This window comes from Brachyhypopomus gauderio, chromosome 20 (assembly GCF_052324685.1).
Source record: "Brachyhypopomus gauderio isolate BG-103 chromosome 20, BGAUD_0.2, whole genome shotgun sequence".
Classification (NCBI taxonomy): Eukaryota; Metazoa; Chordata; class Actinopteri; order Gymnotiformes; family Hypopomidae; genus Brachyhypopomus; species Brachyhypopomus gauderio.
Genome location: NC_135230.1, coordinates 6,903,091 through 6,920,429, shown reverse-complemented (window position 1 = coordinate 6,920,429; position 17,339 = coordinate 6,903,091). Strand labels below are relative to the sequence as shown.

Below are 17,339 nucleotides of genomic sequence, written 5' to 3'. Positions count from 1 at the left end.
AGTGTACACCAGAACGTGAGATCCGCTTGGTCTTGAGTATTTCTTTTCAAAACTGCGTGAAGTTTTAGCTTGTTCCACTGATCTCACAAACATCTGTGAGACACCAGTCATCAAACAGTGCTGTGCTCACTATTGTGTTGTCAGGTGTTTTTTTTTCTTCACTTCTGCAGGCTTAAAACAGGAAGTGTCCTCATTACATGCTGTAGCCTTGTGAAGGTCATCCATTTCACCAGACAAGCCATGCAGTGCGTAGCAGACATGTCAGTCTGCCATTCTATGTCCCTGTTCATGTTCGTGGTGATTTTTTGTGGCCAGTCTTCACCATCTTCATCACTAGACGAAGGTGAGTCTCGCTCGCGTGTGACTAGTTTCAATCTTTCCACTGACAAATGGATCAAAAACGTGTTTAAAAGATGTAGAGGTTAATACACTTACAAAGGTTGTTGGTTTATATTGAAATGGGCTTCTGTTTTTGCTCCAGATCTCAGTGTAGTGACAGTAAAGTATTCAAAAAATCCAGTAAGAAGAACAGAGGGACAAAATTTGACTCTCAAGTGCACTGTGATATATCAGAAGGAGCAATGTGGGTCCGTCTTGGCCGGGTGGAATTTACCAAAAGAAGATTTATTCACTGACAGATACTTGATCCAGGTCAATGAGACAATAGAAGCTGAATTCTGGCGACGTAATATATTTATGATATTTAAGCAGCTGTTGATCAATGACACTGGATTCTACCACTGTACTGCGAAATGTCAGAACGGAAGAACAGCTGTAGGACATCACATCCCTGTCACCATAACAGGTGCGAACCTTATTAATATCATCACATCAACATCACCATAACAGGTGTGAACCTTATTATCATCATCACATCAACATCACCATAACAGGTGCGAACCTTATTAAAATCATCACATCAACATCACCATAACAGGTGCGAACCTTATTAATATCATCACATCAACATCACCATAACAGGTGTGAACCTTATTATCATCATCACATCAACATCACCATAACAAGGGCGAACCTTATTAATATCATCACATCTACATCACCATAACAGGTGCGAACATTATTAATATCATCACATCAACATCACCATAACAGGTGCGAACCTTATTAATATCATCACATCAACATCACCATAACAGGTGCGAACCTTATTAATAACATCACATCAGTGTCACCATAACAGGTGCGAACTTTATTAATGATAACTACACTCGTGTCAGCTAGGGTAGAAAAGTCTAAACATTTCAGGAAAAGAAATTTACATTTTTTCTGATTTCTTTAGGAAGGTTTAGCAGATCAAAACTACTGTTGGGGCTAACAGTCTAAATCATGTATGATGGTTTTAGTTTGACTGCTAAAAATGTTATGGCAGAAGGTTTACCTGCATGTACCTACACCTATCACATACCCAGTAGTGACCTACACCTATCACATACCCAGTAGTAACCTACACCTATCACATACCCATTAGTGACCTACACCTATCACATACCCAGTAGTGACCTACACCTATCACATACCCAGTAGTGACCTACACCTATCACATACCCAGTAGTGACCTACACCTATCACATACCCAGCAGTGACCTACACCTATCACATACCCAGTAGTGACCTACACCTATCACATACCCAGTAGTGACCTACACCTATCACATACCCAGTAGTGACCTACACCTATCACATACCCAGTAGTGACCTACACCTATCACATACCCAGTAGTGACCTACACCTATCACATACCCAGTAGTGACCTACACCAATCACATACCCAGTAGTGACCTACACCTATCACATACCCAGTAGTGACCTACACCTATCACATACCCAGTAGTGACCTACACCTATCACATACCCAGTAGTGACCTACACCTATCGCATACCCAGTAGTGACCTACACCTATCGCATACCCATTAGTGACCTACACCTATCACATACCCAGTAGTGACCTACACCTATCACATACCCAGTAGTGACCTACACCTATCACATACCCAGTAGTGACCTACACCTATCACATACCCAGTAGTGACCTACACCTATCACATACCCAGTAGTGACCTACACCTATCGCATACCCAGTAGTGACCTACACCTATCGCATACCCAGTAGTGACCTACACCTATCGCATACCCAGTAGTGACCTACACCTATCGCATACCCAGTAGTGGCCTACACCTATCGCATACCCAGTAGTGACCTACACCTATCGCATACCCAGTAGTGACCTACATCTATCGCATACCCAGTAGTGACCTACACCTATCGCATACCCAGTAGTGACCTACACCTATCGCATACCCAGTAGTGACCTACACCTATCGCATACCCAGTAGTGGCCTACACCTATCGCATACCCAGTAGTGACCTACACCTATCGCATACCCAGTAGTGACCTACACCTATCGCATACCCAGTAGTGACCTACACCTATCGCATACCCAGTAGTGGCCTACACCTATCGCATACCCAGTAGTGGCCTACACCTATCACATACCCAGTAGTGACCTACACCTATCACATACCCAGTCGTGACCTACACCTATCGCATACCCAGTAGTGACCTACACCTATCACATACCCAGTAGTGACCTACACCTATCACATACCCAGTAGTGACCTACACCAATCACATACCCAGTAGTGACCTACACCTATCACATACCCAGTAGTGACCTACACCAATCACATACCCAGTAGTGACCTACACCTATCACATACCCAGTAGTGACCTACACCTATCACATACCCAGTAGTGACCTACACCTATCACATACCCAGTAGTGACCTACACCTATCGCATACCCAGTAGTGACCTACACCTATCACATACCCAGTAGTGACCTACACCTATCGCATACCCAGTAGTGGCCTACACCTATCGCATACCCAGTAGTGACCTACACCTATCGCATACCCAGTAGTGACCTACATCTATCGCATACCCAGTAGTGACCTACACCTATCGCATACCCAGTAGTGACCTACACCTATCGCATACCCAGTAGTGACCTACACCTATCGCATACCCAGTAGTGACCTACACCTATCGCATACCCAGTAGTGACCTACACCTATCGCATACCCAGTAGTGACCTACACCTATCGCATACCCAGTAGTGACCTACATCTATCGCATACCCAGTAGTGACCTACACCTATCACATACCCAGTAGTGACCTACACCTATCGCATACCCAGTAGTGACCTACACCTATCGCATACCCAGTAGTGACCTACACCTATCGCATACCCAGTAGTGACCTACACCTATCGCATACCCAGTAGTGACCTACACCTATCGCATACCCAGTAGTGACCTACACCTATCGCATACCCAGTAGTGACCTACACCTATCGCATACCCAGTAGTGGCCTACACCTATCGCATACCCAGTAGTGACCTACACCTATCACATACCCAGTAGTGACCTACACCTATCACATACCCAGTAGTGACCTACACCTATCACATACCCAGTAGTGACCTACACCAATCACATACCCAGTAGTGACCTACACCTATCACATACCCAGTAGTGACCTACACCTATCACATACCCAGTAGTGACCTACACCTATCACATACCCAGTAGTGACCTACACCTATCACATACCCAGTAGTGACCTACACCAATCACATACCCAGTAGTGACCTACACCTATCACATACCCAGTAGTGACCTACACCAATCATATACCCACTGTCACTAAAATAACCTCCATGTCATCTCAAATAGTCATGGCTCTTTAGTTCCATACTTTCATAGACTTTACATTGTTTCAGATTTTAAAAAACAGAAACCTTAACACTAACCACAGAGGCTTTTCACACTGGCAAGCATTCTGCTTTACACTTTTAACACCTGCAAGCATTCTGCTTTACACTTTTAAGATTACTTTTTTGTCTGCTTGCAAGCACTGTGTGTTTCCTTCAGGAAATGGGCGTCATAGTGACAGACTTCAATTACATGAATAGATATTTGTTGTGCTTGTTGAATATATCTTCACTTGCACAGGTAGCAGTCAACATATGTTGATAAGTGTTTAGCAAAATCCACAGTAAAAAATATTTATTTTGTTACAGGTTTTTTTGTTGCTTGTTTTGTATTTTATTTATTTTTAAACGTTTTGTTTGACTTTTTGGTTTTACTGTATATCTATGCATTTGAACATTGTTGTATTGTTGTTCCTGTTGTGTCCTGAGAGGTCAGGACGGTGTAACAAATGTCCCGTCTGCCACCTTCACAGACGAGGAGCCAAAGAGCGGGAGTGTCCGTCGCCACGCCAGCGTCGTCCTTCTGATACTCAGTGGCTTCTTCCTTGCATCGTTTCTTTAACACGCCGACGTAGGCCCCACCATTTTAGCCACTTCTTAATAAATACCCTAAAAAAAGAGTCCTGTCAGACATTTTCTTCCTCAACACACACAATGAAGACATAGCTACTATCTAGCTATTCTACAGTGGCCGTGACCTACTGCATACTAAATTAGTAGCTTGTTTTACTATACATATGCGGTATAGAAATGCAGAAATCAGATTTGATCACTGGTCCACTTGCTAGGCTTGCTCAGCTGTCTTGAGTCCCAGAGAATAACTGGATTAAAAAAAGCTTTGGATAAAGCAATTGTTCCCAAAGGTGGTTACAGTCAATGGGATTGGCTAAAACAAATGTTAGTGGATGATGCAAAACTGAGCAACGATAACTTTCAACACTTATTTATGGAGCACTTTTTTTGCCACTAAGCAGTATTATAGAAATCTGGTCCCAAATCCCTATTGAGCCAGCCATAACCACTGGTGTACGGGGAAGAATCTCTAAACACACTGCATTCAGCACAAGCAACGTGCCCGAGATTAAAAGCACTTATAACCAAGTGTGAATGCTGATAAAGTTACCTCACAGGCCAGGTCTGGCCACTGACCAACACCTCAAAAACAGGAAGCACCAGCACCACATCACAACAAACTGCTAAGTGGTTATGAGAGCAAACACATTGATGGTTTCATGTTTACTTGGCGACAAAGCATCGAACATACATGAGCTACTATAGAGTCTATAATCACTGAGTACAAATGCCACGTGTCTTATATTGCCATGTGATTGGCCAATAATAAGTGTATTTTTTAGTTTGCTAACACAAGTGGTGTAATTTTTATGATGGTACAACATTCAGAGCTAGGGCTAGATTTTATATGACAACTACAGCCTTCTACAAGATGAAGTATGATTTCTAGATGAAGTATGAAGTTCCTCAAATGATCTCCAGTGAAAACAATTACCTTGGTATAAAGGACCAGAAATTATTTGCTGGTGTATAATTTATGAATTTATTCAAATGGTGATATTTAAATTACTGTGAGGAAATATCAATGATTAAATACATATCTTGATGGTACAAACTCAATTAAATTAAATATAATGAATGACCAGCTCATAAAATATAGCATGCTGGGAACAAATGCAGTGAACTCTCTGCTAGAAACACAAAGCGCAGTAAATTCACTCTGGTTGTTTGAATGTTGGTAGAAGTCATAATGATCACAGACATTTGAATGTTCAATATAGATTCTGTCAGGAAAGCTGGCGCACAGGTGGACTTCAGTGTGGAAATGCCTATTTATATAGACATATGTATATATATATTTACATATTTATATATTTATATCGCTTCCTGTGTCCAGTACAAGTACATGTGATGAGCCTGATCAGTACCAGATTCTGGCTGGAACAAAAATACTACAGTCCCATTCTGTCCCATCTAGATGCTGGTGGATGTGGTTTATTTATTTAACCTTTCCTAGGGTCATGTCTGCGCTGACAAGGACAGGGGTGTAGATTCGAGGGGGATTCATTGAAATTCACAGAGAAGTTAAAGAAGTAAAACAGGACAACCAGGACAAAATAGCACAAAGATAGTCGGAGAAACACCCAAAACAGACAGACAATGAACGCATGTGCACACAAAACAGAAAACGAAGGAGTGTGGCCAACGGAAGTGGATAAATAAGCAAAACACTGCAGACACCTGTGGTTAATTACACAAGGGTGCAGTAAGAGAGGTCACACAGTGGTGTTGCTTAAGGACGGAGTGTAGGACAACAATTAAACAAACACAAAACACATGGATACGAATGTAAACAAGACAGGAAGCACATGTAAAAGCATCTCCATGGAAACCAGAGAAGTAACGTTTTGATTATTTTTCATATACTGTCATCAACATTTAAATTTCAAGCAATTATATTAATTCAGTAGACCTTATGAGTAGATGTCACGACCAGTACCAAAGGAAGCCTTCATTTTTAGAATGAATAATTTGCAAACAAGTGTATCTGTATTTCCAGTATTACACCACCACACCATTGTCTTGAAAGAAGAAGTAGCCATTATTCTTAGTATGTTAATAATTATTAGCGATGAAGAATTTAATTTGTTTTATAATCTTAAGTTGTTTAGCATCATGAGACTAAATAGTTTTAGTCTGGGTGTGATTTTAGGAAAGTAAATCGAAAATAAATGTGGTTGGTAGTTTTGGCATTGCCTGGTATGGCAAATAAAGTTTGTTTATGTTATTAATTAATTAATAAATTTTTTGTTAGGCATGCAACGAACTAATGATCTATGATATCAGGTGAGGGGAAAAAACTTTAAAAACTGCAGAGTACCATTCAAATATTCCGCAACGTAAAAGGCGAAAAGGCCTGAAATATTAAAATATCTGATATCTCCAGCTACTGGTAAAGACACGAGCCAAAGTTGGCAGTCCTGAATCCAGACAAAAAAAAGTCACACGGACAACGAACAAAACGTGAAATAACGACCGACGACTCTGAGGTCAGTTTGGTGGGAACGGAGACTGGAGGTTCTCTGAAGACCTTCTGGTGAGGTGGCGCCTCACATCTGCTGATGATGCTGACACCATGACAACCGCAGCGCGCGGACGCTGGAGTCCAAATGCGAGGCTGTGATCTGGACATCTCGGTGGACATCACTGTGTCCTTCTCTCTCCCTGCAAGAATAAACCATTCCTCACGTCTTTCAGATCACTAGACCGAAAAACGACGTGCTCCATCCTCATCCCTCTCCTCGTGTGAGGGAGAATTCGTCTTTTGCGTTCGTCTGTTTTTTTTTTCCTTCCCGTTAAAACGTCGGCGCCTCCAAACGCGAAATGGAAATGCGTGCAGCCCTCGCACGTTTACGCTTAATTTATTTCACAAATTAAAGTCAAACGTGGTGCTCATGTGGCTCTGCCGACCGAACGGCGTGTGTGCTAAGCACAACATAACGTGTGCATGAGTGAGGGGACGAGAGACGCGGATCTTCTCGGTACCGAATCGGCCAGTGCGCTCTCACCCACCAGATGAGCTGCACCTTCTAATGGGCATCCATGCGGCAATATGAGGAGATCTGACCAGCCGTCAGTACAGTGCTGCTCTCCATGTGAAATATAAGCTGCTTTTGCGTTTCTAAACGAACATCTTGTCGCACGGAGTCCTGTTTGATTTGAAGAAGAATTTGAAAGGCTCAGGAGTATCAGGTAAGCGACCTCCCACCAGCTAACAGACGTGTGGCTACATTTCATCGTTTGAAACGTACATCTGCGTCTAATCTCGCTAATTGAAGACAGAGAAGAAACTCCAAAGTTCACATGCAGCAGTTTCGGTTCCGCAGGTGTCAATGCGTTGTATAAATTCGGTTGGGCTATAGGTAGGATTTAGCTAGGGGTGTCGTAGTCCGTATCTTGAAGTACTCCAAAAATTTCCAGTGCAGATGAAGACGAATTGGGAGCCTGAAAGATAATAAGCTAATCCCCCCTCCAGAAAAATATTTATGAAGATGCATACATCAAGACTGTGTATATTGATTTAATTTTTTAAATATTATAAACGCAGGCTACAGCTGTTCATACACAAGTTTCATGTAGTACAGATCATTCTATAAGAATTGACACTGATGCTCCCGCTGGAGTGATACTGTACTGGACATGAGTTTATCTGACCACAGTGGTTATGTAAACACAGCTCTCCCATCTTTTCATAGTGACGGATCTGTAAGTGAATTGCCAGGCTTAGGAAAAGCTTACGCGAGGCATTGTTGCAAGGAGCTTAATTATTGTATTGATATCTTGGCATAGCCTACAGCCTACAGTTTCCACCTACCTATGCAGACTTTGTGTGTGTGTGTGTGTGTGTGTGTGTGTGTGTGTGTGTGTGTGTGTGAGAGAGAGAGAGAGAGAGAGAGAGAGAGAGAGAGAGAGAAATGTGTGTATGTGAGAGAGACACTGAGAGAAACTGAGAGAGAGAGATTGAGAGAGTGAGGGTAAATGTGTGTGTGTGTGTGTGTGTGTGTGTGTGTGTGTGTGTGTGTGTGTGTGTGTGTGTATGTGAGAGAGACACTGAGAGAGAGAGAGAGAGAGAGAGAGAGAGAGAGAGAGAGAGAGTGAGGGTAAATGTGTGTGTGTGTGTATGTGAGAGAGACACTGAGTGAGATAGAGAGAGAGAGAGAGAGAGAGAGAGAGAGAGAGAGAGGGTAAATGTGTGTGTGTTGGGGGGGTTGTTTATGTAGATTCCAAATACTCATTCTCAAAAAGAATTCTGGATAAGAAAAAGAATAGATATAAGCACCACTATTAGAATTTAATAAAAGTCCTTCTGGTCCATATATCTTCTTGTGCATAAATATGAGTATCTAATATAACAGTTAATCTGTTTTGTTTGCATATATACACTTTTGTGTGTTATGGGCTCAAAGCCTAGATGCAGCTAGTAGCTAGCAGAAGATTCATTTGGCGTTCTGTCTTTGGGAATCAATGAAATCACATCACGAGAGATTTGTCTCAGTAATGAAAACATCCAAGATCCGATAGGAGCTTCCTGCTCGGCCAGCTGATTACAACTCTGTCTCTTTTAAGGGCAGAGGTGTCAGACTCCAGACCTGGAGGGCCACATTAGTCCAGGGTTTATGGCAGCAGTCCCTGATCCGCAGTACTGCAGCCTTGTACAGTACCTTTGCTTCAGCAAGGCTCCTTAACCACATAATGTCCCATGCCACACTATTAGAGAACCGAACAAGAGAGGCCTATCTGCAAGCAACGGTGACCACACACGCATGCATATGTGGATATGTGCACCCTTCTGCACAAACACAGACACACACACACACACACACACACACACACACACACACACACACACACACACACACACACACACACACACACACTAGATATAAGACAGCTGACGGAAATGACTGATGTTACTTTATAGGGGGTAAAAGAACATACTCTGCTCCTTTTAGATTCCTCATCTGTATAGTGTACTAGGCTGTTATATAATGGAGCTGGCAGAGAAAGCTACTCTGTCTCCGAGTGAGTGTGTCTGGAGGACGTGTGATGCAGAGGACAGAGATGTGGCCGAAGACAAGCACCTGGGACACACTAGAGAAAATAACCAAAGTAATGGCAAAGGAGAATCAGGACACCAAGGGAGACAGCCACATTTAGCTGGTTAATAATAAAAAATAAAACAAAAATACACAGCGTGTCTTTGCCTGTGTTTCAAAGGATATTCAGTGCAAGTAAAGTCACCTCCACAGATTCTGCACCCAAATGTTCTGTGGTAGTTGGCGAGTGTTAACAGAAAGGGGATTTTCTTGGTTGTTTTGCAGTTTTAGTGTGCATGATTGTTTGTGAGGGTTCGGTGTTAAGGAACGAAAGTGAAAATCAGTGGCTCAATCAGTCAAGATTCATACTCAGGAGACAGACTGAGGTTCAGAAACCTATTTTTGAAGTGTGCCAAGTTCAGCAATGTAAAAAATGATTTAATCACATTAAATCGGCTTTACTGCACAAATACGCTTGAAAAGAAATCGAAAAATAAGCAAGGGTAATTTGCTAAAAAGTTATTTTAGTCACTGCTAAAAAAATTCTAATGTACCATTCAGCTCACTGACTTCTCTGACGCCAGCATGACTTCGACATGTTACTGATGGTTGCTTTCTCCTTTCTAAAATGGGCCTGGTGCCAATATTAAAAAGCCCAGTGACAAATGTGTCTAAATGCACATAATTAGAAGCTTGCAGTATAAAGCCTGGCTCGCTGACAACAACAACTACACCAGAAGAGCATTTGTCTATTTGTTTGTTTACTTTTTATTTTTAAATTGAATATGACACCTCGTCTACACTAAAAGACATTTGCTGCTTTAATGATTGTACAGTAGATGTTTATTTAAAGGACAAACACGCAGGATGAGGTTTAAGAGTGGTATTAGTGCTAAAACATCTGCTAAAACATCATGGATCTCCCTGGAAAAAAGTTCAACACTAGCGTGTCTCTCTATCCCCATTACCATTACTCCTCATTACCGAAACGTTAGCAAACACCAAAACACCAGGTGGTTGTAAGACATCCCTGGCTTAATCCAAAAAAAGATGAATTTAAATTGATAAAGTGGCCTGATTCCTTGAATCTTGCTGAATTATGTGCAAGCAATTTATCAGAACCATTATCAGGACCTATGTCAGGTGTTCACCCAGACACTAGGTACTGTGTAACCTACAAACCACTCACGTGTGACCCCCGAACAACTCACGTGTAACCCCCAAACCACTCACGTGTGACCCCCAAACCACTCACGTGTGACCCCCAAACCACTCATGGGAAATTCCTGCTTCATATAATTTCTCCATCTTGCCCCAGAAACCCAGGCAACCCAGACAACCCAGAAACCCAGAATCCCAAGCAACAGGAAAATACAAAGATTCATCAGACCAACCAGTTCAGCTGTATCATCTCTGACTCTTCATTTGCTTTTAGGGTCTCAGTGAAGTCACGAAAATAACAATCCCATTGGGTCTGGAGCAAATGTAAACATTTTACAGTCCCACCTTACACAATAGCGAAGAAATATTCAGTTTGTAAGAATTCAAGATAGAACCTTTACAGTTCAAGTAAGGCCATCTTGGCCAGCTCCCAAGACAATTAAGGAGGTACAATGTTTTTTTAGGGGGGTTGCAAACTTATCCATAATTTATCCATCATTTTAGTACTACAGCTGTTCTCTTCACGTTTAATTAACTTAACAATTAAGTTGCCAGTTCTAGCCAATCAGTCAATATTGCACACAATATGCCTGTTGCTTACATGCCTGGTTGCTTACATTACATTCTTTTCTCCCATTGTGCATTCTGAGTAAAATCTAGTGGTGTTCTCATCATGCCCTCGTGTACAGATATTTATATTTGCCTGTGCTACAAGCTGGATGGGGCATTAGCCAAGTAACATATCTGCTGGTTACAGTATTAGTGGTAGCATTGCTATTATTTAAACACAAACTTTCTAAAACATATTGCTAATGATATAAAAGTACTTGTAACATACACACTTGTAGCTTAGCTTGGTATATTTGGCAAACTTTATTTTGCCCAACATATTGCATGACTCTTTTTTTCTGTGTGTGTTCATTTCAGCTTTCAGTTCAGAATGCTTTAAACACTGCAGTCCACCTTGTACCGACCTACCACAATAAACAATACTATCTCAAATATTACTGACATTCAAGAAGCACTTTCAGTAACACAAAGGGTCATTCTACTACACAAGTCAAGTGGAACCGAGGAAAAGTGCTGTCTTTACATTTGAATCTGAAGGATTCATGGTATGATGACCAGCCAGGTGCATAGGATCAAGGCCTGGTTGGTCTAATACATTTAGTCTAAAAGACTTCAGTAAAAAACTCAACTATAACTCTTTACAACTGTTCATACTAGTTGACTTTTTGCGACTGTTGTAATCTTGTGGTTGTTTGATGTGGTGTGTATATTGTATGTTGTTGTGATTGAGGAGAGTGTGACATTTTGAAAGCTGTGACCGGGTTTGAGTGCTTGGTCTGACAGCTCTAGATGAGAAGGTCTGGCTCACTATTTACTAGTGTATCCCTGTCAAAAATGGGGGTCCTCTGCTGTCAAAACATTTGTCAAATCAGAGACAGAGCAAGTATATCAGAGTAGTCAAATATATCTGTGGGGAAGTCATAGGCCTTAAAAGGTTTTAGTAGATAATCAGCAGATTGTTCATGTTAAACAGCATAAATCACATGATGTATTTTGTGTAGATTAGAACAATAATTAATATGAGAGAACTTTATGTATAGTGTGTTCATTGTTCTAGTATTCATTAGTGTGATCGATAAACAATGGAGACACATTTTTAATATTTAATCATCACCAACTGGACGCGGTGGCTTTGAATTGCTGGCAGTCAGGTATATAATCCCTCAATTTGACAGCCATATTACACTCAATGGCTTAAATACGGTATTGCTGTTTCTGTATTCAAGACCAAACATTTACTGACCAAGAAAATGAATCACAAGAGGCACTCACTAATGGCTTCTTTTCCCCTGACCGCTGCCTCTGTGGAGGTCAGTCAGTTTGCTGATGGTCAGGACTGACAGAAATGTCAGTGTTGCTGGAGCTGTTCTCAGAGTGAGCAGGAGTGAAAGACAGACAGTGAGGTGTCTGTAAAATGACAGTGATGAAGTGATTTGTGTTAAGAGTGGCTGTGTAGATAGGAACAAATACATCACAGAAACTTCTGCAGGGATTTTGTAAATACACGTTGATGGATTCAAAGGAATGATGTTAAACTGAATGAAACCTGTGTTTGTATTCTTTACAGAACTCAAGTCAAATAATAAATAAATACATAAATGGAAAATGTTCATTAAATCTGGATAGTTTTGTAACAAAAGCACCTTAACACTAACATTTTCACTAGTGTGATACAGAAGAAACGAAGACTTTAAGGCTTCCTAAAATTACCTCACACCTCTAATCTGGCGGTGATTCCCGCTCCGCATGCTGCCTCTGTGGGGATCTTCTTCACGCACATTCTGCCTGTGTCCATGAGGGTTTCATCCTGGTTCCTGCTTCTCCACTTTCCCTTCCACATTCCAAAGGTGTGTGTTAAGCCACTGGGCATTTCTAAGACTGGCGATGAGGTTAGGTGTGTGCATGTCCCCTGTGATGGTTCGGTGTCCTGTCTGAGGTTGACGAATGTACTACTGGGATAGTCTCTGCCCCCCCGTGAACCTCAATTTGATTAAGTGGTTTAGACAGTGAATTAATTATTTTTTTATGCTGTATCAAAAAGATGTCTCTCTTCTTATAAAATACATGAAGTGCTATTTCTGATCCACGGCATTACTGCTCCGGCCAACATTACATGCCCTTACATGCCACATTCATGCCAGTTATTCACTTTATAATCTCACTTTATGAAGGGAACATGGGCAACAGCTCTGAAGACAAACAACCAATCTGTCGGTCAGCTTGTACAGCTTGTACTGTATTTAGAGAACTAATCTCTAATACTCTGTTTTACTGTTTTAGTGCTGTTGGGAGTGTGACAGAAAAAAACTGCCTACCAACCAAACAAACAAACAAACAAAACAATTTTAAAGCCCAGAGTGGAATTTCTAAACTGATTATATCCTTTTACTGGTTTGTACTGCACATTAAAGTCAAATCCACCACTAGCCACCCTCCCCACCTTCATCAATGATAGGGAGGCACCATAAATGTGATCCTTTAATCAATCACAGTTCTTTATCAGTTACTGTTATTATTGTCTTGTAGAAAAGGGTAAGAATGGTGTAAATGTTTACAAGTGCAGACTTCAAATGACATGCAAAGTGTACATGCTTAGTCAGTGTGTTGTTCCTGAGGACAAAAAAAAAATCAACAAGACATTGCAATTACATGGACCACTGTTGCTCATCTGAGTGGCAATACAGAACACCTGCGATCCCAATTTAAGCCCCTGCATGATAAATCCCCCGAAACCCAAACGGCTGGATCTTCAACAACCAGCAGTTTGAAACTGAACGGGTGCTCCCCGACTGTGGGGTGCCTCTCGGGGAAACAGCTTGGCCTTGCCAGGTGCCATTTACAGCTAAGCCGGAATCCACTGGGTTTTTTTTTATTTTTTTTACCTCAGCCAGATGCTCCAAGTGTTCCTGCATAATCCTCTTTTCTTCATTCAGGTCTAGAATTAGACCTGCAGGAACTTTTCTCTCTGTCTTTTGCACCGGACCAGATGTTGCTGGATAGCATCTGTTCACCCTGGACCTGGCATCCATATTGTAGTTCAAAGTGCAAGTGCATCGCTGATATCCGAGGGCCCTTCCCGTAAGTTAAGAGTCCACCACTGGTCCCAGCTAGAGTCTATCCCTGAACACTTCTGCTCCATTTGCTGACACTTAAGGGTTTCACTACATTGACAGTGTGTGGTTAGTACACAGTGATCTTATTCCCCATAACACTATCAAGTCAAATTTTTGAATCTGCTTGGTCACCCACGAAAACAGATAAATAAGTCACAACCTCAGAGGACTGACGTGACCTCAAACATCACATGTAGAGAATTTCAGCCACCGTAATGTCGATACATGGCACCCCATGTTTGCATCTCATTTGTATTAGCAGGGAGACTAACGGAGATACTGAGACCTTCATAATCTTCAGCATTTCGTAGTTTCAGTCAGGTAAAGGCAGCTGATATTGGCAGCGTTGTGATGGCTGTCTGACGTGTGCTGCTCCTCCATGCTTGAGTTATCTTCAGCCTGTGCAGTAGGACTGTCAGCAACCTGGACTGCAGTGCTTTGCCCTGTAGGTTCTAGATGTGGACCTGGAGAGTTTGCGTTTGACCTTTTGAGTTCTGAGTTGGTGGAATCTCTGGTGGGAGCATCACGCAGGGATCTCGGCTGTGGCTCTGGTGCATGTGTTCACGAGTTTGGGATTGTGCTCTCCGGTTTAGGTCCTTATCTGTAGGTTCACACCACAGGTCTGCTCCAGGATGATAAGACCCTTAAACTCCCATCTTCTTTCATATGGTGTCTGGCTGTGATACACTTGCCATTGTGGTCTGCCTGGAGCTCCTTTTCTGTCTACCCTTTTTGGAATGATGGGCACTTCAAACCATTACTTGTGTGTCTCACTGCTAATCTCATATTAGCATAGTTTAGATTCCTTGACAGGAAGTCTTGTGCCATATTGTTGCTTCATTGGCTACTGCAGATATTGTGTTCAGCTGGGTGGTTGTGATTACAGCAGATACTGTTTGATCACGGGCGACAAACTGTGTTCAGCTGGGTGGTTATGGTTACAGCAGATATTCATCATGGAGGTGAATCTGTTCGGCTGGGTGCTTGTGGCTGCCGCTGATATCGTGTCACATCGCAGTGACGCATCCTCGAGTCTCTCTCGCAGAACTTTACAATAAAAAAATTTATTACTGCTGCATTACTTCAACAATATCAGCAACAGCATCATCTCTTATTCAAGAAGGTAGGAATACAATAATGAGGAAACGTGTCAAAACGTGTCAGCATTTAAATGCTTTGTTATTTTAGGAATTATTTAATGACGTCATGTTGCTCTTTTTCAGTAATTCATTTGTTCTTTTACTCCTGCCGTTCTTCACCTCTTTCTGGACTCTGCATATTCTTTAGATGATCTCCTGACTGTTGGACTGACCGTACGGGAGTAAAGTGATGTTTGGGATTCTGGTCCTGTAGAGAGTGTGATTATGTTTCAGGGGCCGCTGTTAGGGCAACATCAGCGGCTGGATTCACCCAGTTGGTAAAGCCTCGGCTCAGTAGAAAAAAAAAAGTTTTTGGGGAAAAAAGCTTCATTAGATCAGTTAGTCACCAGCAGTAAGGACTTCTTGAGCTCAGATGTTTGGTGTATGTGTTAGTGAACCCCTCACCTGGCTCTCCACACCTTGTTACTCTCCTCATGTCATTCTTCTGTTTATCAAGCCGGAAAAAGTTTGATGGCTGGGACCCGGATGAACGTTCAGGTTTCCTCTTACAATATTTGATATTTTTCAACAATTCCCTATCCAGGCTAATGTTTCTTTCTTGGTTTTGATATGGGCCTCGGTGTTATGGCTTCATGTCCACCTTCTCACTCATGAGCCCTTTAGGCAGTGTTTTGAACATCCCCATGAGGGATGAGCCTGCAGAAAAAAACCCTTGGGCAGAGGAACTGCGCAGCGAACGAGACACTAGCTGTGGGTAGTGGACTGAAATAACATACATTGCTGTTTACTTTGCACAATGGCCTTGAGCAGTGCTGGGTATCCTCAACTGGCGTGTAGCGACGAGTGTCTGAACCTCGATCAGCTCGTCACCGCATCTGTGCAGCTGGAGCCACGACTGTGTGAGACTGAATCCTGAGAACTGTGCTGAATGCAAGTGTGAGGTTGTGAGGGTGTGAGTGTGTGAGGTTGTGCAGCATGTGGGGGTGTGAGTGTGTGAGGGTGTGAAGTTGTGAGTGTGTGAGGTTGTGAGTGTGTAAGAGTGTGCAGAATGTGAGGTTGTGAGTGTGTGAGGTTGTGAGTGTGTGAGGTTGTGAGTGTGTAAGAGTGTGCAGAATGTGAGGTTGTGAGTGTGTGAGGTTGTGAGTGTGTGCAGTGTGTGAGGTTGTGAGTGTGTGAGTGTGTGGGGGTGTGAGGTTGTGAGTGTGTGAGGTTGTGAGGGTGTGATGTGAGTGTGTGAGGTTGTGAGGGTGTGAGGTTGTGAGTGTATGAGGCTGTGAGGGTGTGAGGTTGTGAGTGTATGAGGTTGTGAGGTTGTGAGGGTGTGAGTGTATGAGGTTGTGAGGGTGTGAGGTTGTGAGGGTGTGAGTGTGTGAGGTTGTGAGGGTGTGCAGCGTGGTGCTTCCCTTCATCAGAGGCCCAGACTCTGCTGCTTGCAGGGGAGTCTCTGTGTGTATTGTGGAGGAGCTTAGCTGTCTCCTATGTGAGTGTTGGCTCCTTATGTGCCATCACATCGCCCCTAGACGTCACCTCCACATGCTAATGTTGCGAATGTCCCCACTAAGTGGTTGGTGTCTAAATCAGTTTTCCATTCCTGTAGTCTCGTGTTGTCAACAAACCTCCTGTCTTTTCAGCGTTAATTGACTCAGGAGCAGAGGGGAACCTCATTCACATTTGCTTCGTGGAGGAGTTCCAGATTCTTGTGGAGCCTTTAAATCTTCCCTTGAGGATGGACGCGCTGGTTGGGTTTGGACCCATTTTGCTTCATATGGGTGTCCTGCATACAGAACTAATTCATTTCCTACTCTTGAACCAAACTGAATTCTCCATTATAATAGGAGCATACGAGCTAGATTAAAACCTTCTATCCCCTGGTCCAGGAATAATTGTTTCTAGCTGCCATCCTCATCAGTTTTCTTCACCTCCATTGAAAGCCCCTTAACCAGCTCTGTGTTCTCCCTGAAAATGTCAAACTCAAAAAGTTCTTCAA

The 17,339-nt window shown here is 42.5% G+C and overlaps 1 protein-coding gene and 1 long non-coding RNA gene across 2 annotated transcripts in view; both read left to right on the top strand.

The window, feature by feature from the left end:
- On the top strand, window positions 1-6,407 carry LOC143484129 (uncharacterized). Its single transcript, XR_013122552.1, has 3 exons — window positions 1-343; window positions 482-805; window positions 4,273-6,407. It is a non-coding gene; the product is annotated as an uncharacterized LOC143484129 (long non-coding RNA).
- A 471-nt stretch (window positions 6,408-6,878) lies between these two features.
- Window positions 6,879-17,339, top strand: part of trpc5a (transient receptor potential cation channel, subfamily C, member 5a) — a 50,518-nt gene continuing 40,057 nt past the window's right edge. The window contains exon 1 of the mRNA XM_076982648.1: window positions 6,879-7,564. The gene's annotated coding sequence lies outside the window, so the exon portion shown is untranslated. The remainder of the gene's footprint in view (window positions 7,565-17,339) is intronic.